Source organism: Eubalaena glacialis, chromosome 6, assembly GCF_028564815.1.
Source record: "Eubalaena glacialis isolate mEubGla1 chromosome 6, mEubGla1.1.hap2.+ XY, whole genome shotgun sequence".
NCBI lineage: Eukaryota > Metazoa > Chordata > Mammalia > Artiodactyla > Balaenidae > Eubalaena > Eubalaena glacialis.
Window position 1 is genome coordinate 131,471,178 of NC_083721.1, and position 6,000 is coordinate 131,477,177.

The window sequence follows — 6,000 nt, forward strand, 5'->3', positions numbered from 1 at the left end:
TGCTCTGCGCCTCCACCCGCTACATTCGGCTGCGGCCTGGCCCTTCCTCCTTGCCCTCGCCTTTCGTTGGGGAAAGATTTCTCCAAACCGTTTATTCTCCGCGAAAATCTCAACCCATATAGACTGGCGTCCAAGAGTCAGAGACAGACAACAGAGTAAAGGAAAATACTCATTCTTGGCCCTATTTCTAAAACCATCCAGCATTCTTAAAAGTTTGTATTTGAAATTGATCCCATGGCGCCATAGGGACTCTCCCTTGTTTGGGTGGGCTCCTGGTCGAAAGGAAAGCAGTAGCTCCTGGCCTTTATCAGAGAGGCCGGGGAAGGACCCATACATGCGACGGTGGCAGGAAACGGGGGCGCACAGCTGATACTGACCCTACCGAACCCGTGTCCAGGTTTTCCAAGAAAGCAGTGCCGGGAAGTGGGGGCCCCGCAGCCGCTCAGGCGTCGAGCAGAGCCTCCGCAAAGGCTTGTAAAGGGGGCGGGGCGCTTCGCCCAGGGCCCAGCCCAACCCCAAAAGAGGGACTCGGCCTCTTAGGTGCCTCGGCTAAAAGCGAGCGTGTGGGGTTCGGGGTACGCTCCCACTCCTTACGGGTGGGGCGGCCCGGCAGGCAGGGTCAAGGTCCCAGTCCGCTGCTGCCGACCGGCTGCCGGGGCCCGGTTACCTGTGTGTCGCGGCGAGGAAGGCGCGCCCGGTGCTCCGGCCGGGGCTGCCCGCTGCCGCGCGCCTAGTCCAGGCTCTGAGCCCACTGAGGCCACCGCGCGCTTCGCCAGGAAAACCGCGGCAGGGGCGGCTGAGGCCGCCTGGCTGGCCAGGGAGAGCGGCGCCGCAGGCACGAACCCTGCGCCTGCGCTCTCCGATGCTCCCCCTCGCTCCCCACCGGCAGGTGCCCAAGTGGAAGACCGCAGGGGAGCGCCGGGGATTTGTGCCCCTTACTCGCGCGGTGGGAGGGCCCAGGCGCCGCGAAAGTGCCTTCCGGGATCGCTTTAGCCTATGCCCTTCGAGAGACCCGGTCTGCCGGAGTGACATGGTTTTGAAGCAATCGCCGGTCTGCCAGAGTGACATGGTTTTCTGGAAGGGGGCAGGGAGGCAGCCTCAATCCATTTCCACCTGTCCCTTTGCGTTTAAAAGTCGCAAGTCGATTCCTTGATATTTAAAATAGGTCTAGCATCAGTAAATCTTGGTCTGGGAAGGTCTTCGGGCATCCCCGACTCCACCTGGCGTTTTACCGATGAGGTCTCTGGGGCAAGGGTCTTGACGCTGCAGATCTGGTTCCTGGACTGAGGTCTATATACCCCAATCCCGTGCTGAATGAATACAGCTTCTTGGAAACAGGGTCACGAGGACAGGCAGGAAGGCAGGCCATCAGCATAGGCCAGGCAAGAAAGGGTGAGGCCTGAACCAAGGTGCTAGCTGTAGGAAAAGATAGGAAGTGACTGCTGGTTTTTCCTCTGTCCTTCCAGATCCACTCACCACCCTGTTCTGTGACTCAGGGCTGACTTTTATGGACGACATCAACTGTCCTCTGGCTTTTGCCTGGTTTTGGCCAATGGGAGGCATGTGCAGGAGGTCCATCACAGGGCAGAATGTTGATCACAGGGCAGGATGTTATTCAGGACCTCTCCCCTACATTCTCAGAGGGCCATTCTATTAGCAGTGGCTTCATTCTTTATCTGAACGCCATTACTCCAATCCTGTGGCCCTCTCCTACAGTTCATTCTTAGTTCTGTTTACCACTTGCTGCCCTTGCCCCTGCAGGCCTGGCTCCCAGATGTTTCCTTTAACCCTGCCCACACCTTTTTAAATAGTCTCTTCCTTAAATTCTCAACTATCCCCTGGATGTGCCATGCCATCTTTATCCTACCACCTTTTTCCTACCATTCCAGGACACTGTAATACTTCACAGTGGTTGGGAAGATTCATAAGAAAAAAAAATGTGTCAAAGAAAGATGGGACTTTTGGGACTTCCCTGGTGGTCCAGTGGTTAAGACTCCATGCTCCCAGTGCAGGGGCCCCTGGTCAGGGAACTAGATCCTGCATGCTGCAACTAAGAGCCCACATGGCGCAACTAAAATATCCTGCATGCTGCAACTAAAGATCCCGCACGCCCCAACTAAAGATCCTGCATACTGCTACGAAGATCCCACGTGCCACAACTAAGACCTGGTGCAGCCAAATAAATAAATAAATAAATGTTGGAAGGAAGGAAGAAAGAAAGAAAGAAGGGACTTTTAAAAGGTGAGATGTCTCCCAGAGTCATCTTGATAGCTCCCAGGCTCCAGGCAGCCATCATGCTAGGTGATCTCCCCACCAAGTCCCCCAGCCTGAGGGCATCAAAGACAGTTTGAATAGACCCAAGAATGGGATTCAGACTACTCAGAATCAATGTGTTCCACAAAAGGGCTGGGGGTCATCTAAGTGTCCAGCACAATAGAACTTTTGGGTGCCTCTTGATGGGAAGAGACAATCTAGATTTTTATGGAGCAAGTGCTGGTGCTCTCCCAACTGCAGCTGGGCTGCTTTTGAATGAGTTGATATCCTTAGGACACTTAAAAGAGTCTTGGGCACAGTGTCTGAAAAATGTGTTTATGAAGGAGCTGCTGAGTGATGCAGTTGTTGATGACAGTCTCCGGCTGTTTCAGTAGAAAACCCAAAGAATGTTCCCAAAGAGGGAGGAAATAAAAGGCAATAGAGTGAGTAACGATTGCCCCTAGCACTCCATGTCAGCTGGGTCTGAATCCAAGGCCTGACCATCTCTCTGGCTTGTAAAAACGATCAAACTGGTTTAACTAGTTTAATTCTTTCCCCATCCCACCCCTTCAAAAAGCACACAGACAAAAACAAAACAAAACACCGGGGCACTATCTTGGCAAGACTTACCCAAAGGTAACCCCAGGAGTAGCTGCTTGCAAACAGAATTAATATCTCCCCTATTTGTACTGAATACAAATGAGACCAGAACAGAAAATTAACAAGTATCTTTGGCCTTTCATCGTTTTGAAGAGGAAGGATCCTTTGTTGTTCAGAAAGCAACCTGGGCATTAATTGTGCTGATCTAGGTAAGGAGTAGAGGAACAGAAGCAAAAGGAGCCTCAGAAGGCTAGACTCATCCACAAAGCTCAGCTAGATTTTATGTTTCTCTTGGAGGAAGTGGGGGAGAAAGAGAGCCAGAAAAGTTTTGAGGATGGGAGTGAGAAAAATGAAGATGTAGAGTGATCTGAGTTTGAGAGGTTTGAGACTAGGAATTTAGCACAGCTGCCATTCTGAATGATACTGAGAGATACTGAGAATCAGGAAGAAGGATTTTTAGATGTTTTGTTATGTGTAATAAGTGGAATTCTTCTTTTGTGCTATAATATTGAGGACTTTTTCTGAAAATTGTCAAAAACGCAAACTGATTTAACTGAAAAATCTATAAATAGATAGCTTCAGGTATGGCTGGATCCAGGGTGCAAACAATGTCATCAGGATATGGTCACTCCTTCTCTCTCTGTGGACTTCAAAGAGTTTATTCTCATGTAGTGATTTTTCCCCACCTCCCCACCTTTCCCCAGTGTTGAAACTATATCATCCTTATAGTTAATCATTCCAGTAGAAACAAAGCACATATTTCCAATAAAATCTTATTATGTCTCATTAGCAAATTCTGGATCATATACCCAACCATATGCTTTAGTCTGGGGACAAAGAATGGGGGAGGAGTCATTCTCCAAAGAAAAATCAAGGTTCTATTATCAGAAAAAAACCCATAAAGTGATGGGCGAATTTGGGTGTCACAAACTGTGATAACAATATGAAACAATTTCTAAGAATATACTGTTAAGATAGGAAATACACAAACAAACAACAACAAAAAAAACAAGTACAGGCCAGTGTGGAATGTAAGCTGCTGTTTGTGTAAAAGAGGGGGACTAGAGAGTGAGAAATGGACAAACAGACAGACCAATAGGCAGGTAGAAACATAGAAATGTATAGGGACATACAAATATACATGTCTAGAGAGAATATCTCCAAAAGGATACACAAGAAAAAAAAAAAGTGATGGGCAGATGAAAAAAGAACATGTCCATTATAGGTACCTCCCAAAGAAACTTCAGTTAAGATTTATACTGATTTTCAATTTTTTAATACTAGACTAGTGTTTCTTTTGAAAATGACATCATGTTGACATGGAGAGCAAGGCAGCTGAAGTTCTTTCAACCTGAAAAATAAAGTGAAATATTTTGCTGTTCCTACAGAAAGAGGTGCCAGAAAAGATTTTTTAAATATATTTTGTTTTGAGTTTCCATATACATACAGCCTTTATTTAAGAGGTCTGTTTTCTGATCCCAAAAAATGATTCAAATTCCTCAAAGCCTGAAGAAGTTACTAGAGTTCCTGATTACCATTGTGAAAATACGTGTTTCCTCCATCAGCACCACCACCACTTCACTCTTGCAGTTAGACACAAAGCTCAGTTCTTGTAGCACTCTGGGCCAAACAACTAAGAACTGGTTTGTATATCCACGCAGGGAGGCACACAGTAACACCCCATTTTAGGAACATTCAGACTTTTATCAACCTCCAATACCTGGCACACCACAAATCTTGAAATAAGTGAGGCAACTTGGCTGTCTCAAAATTCAAGCACTTGCCTTAGTCTTCAAATTGTGTACAAAACAAAGGGCACCAACAATAAGCACAGTTATCAATTTTCCCCCAATCAATTCTTTCTTCATTATCATTTACTACTCTATTACCACATTTGCTTACTTCACCAAATACTAGTACTGAACTTCAGATTCCTTATCAGAAAAGGGGATAATAATACCCTACTATACAGGGCTGTTATGAGGATTAAATTAACTAATACATGTAAAGGTCTTAGGACAGTGTTGGGCACCCAGTAAGCACTAAATTAATGTTTGCTATTATGATTACAGGGGCCCAAAAGTAAATCCCTCTAGATAAGTAAAACGAGTAAAAAGTCTGTATGGAGATCATGTCTGAAGAGAATGCTGTATAAGGAGAGCAGCTGTTCATTCAGCTTCAGAGACCATAAGGAAATGTGAATCCAGTGTTGAAAGATCTTCTATTTTTTAAATATGGGGTAGAAATCTTGAATTTTTTTTTTTAAATTCTTTCTGGGATGGATTTTTTTTTTTTAATTAATTAATTTATTTATTTATTTATTTATTTTTGGCTGCGTTGGGTCCTTGTTGCTGCGCAAGCTTTCTTTAGTTTCGGCGAGTCGGGGCTACTCTTCGTTGCGGTGCGCAGGCTTCTCATTGCGGTGGCTTCTCTTGTTGTGGAGCACGGGCTCTAGGCACACAGGCTTCAGTAGTTGTGGCACGCGGGCTCAATAGTTGTGGCTCACGGACTCTAGAGCACAGGCTCAGTAGGTGTGGCGCACGGGCTTAGTTGCTCCACAGCATGTGGGATCCTCCCAGACCAGGACTCAAACCCATGTCCCTTGCATTGGCAGGCAGATTCTTAATCACTGCACCACCAAGGAAACCCTTGCTTGTGGGATCTTAGTTCCTGGACCAAGGATCGAACCTGGGCCCACAGCACTGAAAGTGCCGTGTCCTACCACTGGACTGCCAGGGAATTCCCAGAAATCTTGATTTTTAAATGAAATTTTCTGGTTATTAAAAATGCAAATGCATTCATGATTTTTAAAAACTCAACAAACTAAGAATAGAAGACACTAACTCACCATAATAAAGGCTATATATGAAAAACCCACAGTTAACATTACACGCAATGGTGAAAGACTAAAAGCTTTTCCTCAGGAATAAGACAAGGATGCCCACTCTCACCACTTCTATTCAACATAGTACTACAGGTTCTAGCCAGAGCAAATAGGCAAGAAAAAGAAATAAATGACATCGAAATAGGAAAGAAAGAAGTAAAATGATTTCTGTTCACAGATGACATGAGTTTATATGTAGAAAACCCTAAATACTCAAAAAAAGACTGTTAATAAATTAATTCAGCAAAATTGAAGGATACATA

At 45.6% G+C, this 6,000-nt stretch overlaps 1 protein-coding gene across 1 annotated transcript in view; it reads right to left on the reverse strand.

The window, feature by feature from the left end:
* The window catches only part of SLC35G2 (solute carrier family 35 member G2), a 30,892-nt gene extending 30,193 nt beyond the window's left edge, over positions 1–699 (reverse strand). Inside the window, exon 1 of the mRNA XM_061193658.1 lies at positions 668–699. The gene's annotated coding sequence lies outside the window, so the exon portion shown is untranslated. The remainder of the gene's footprint in view (positions 1–667) is intronic.
* Positions 700–6,000: the final 5,301 nt, after the last annotated feature.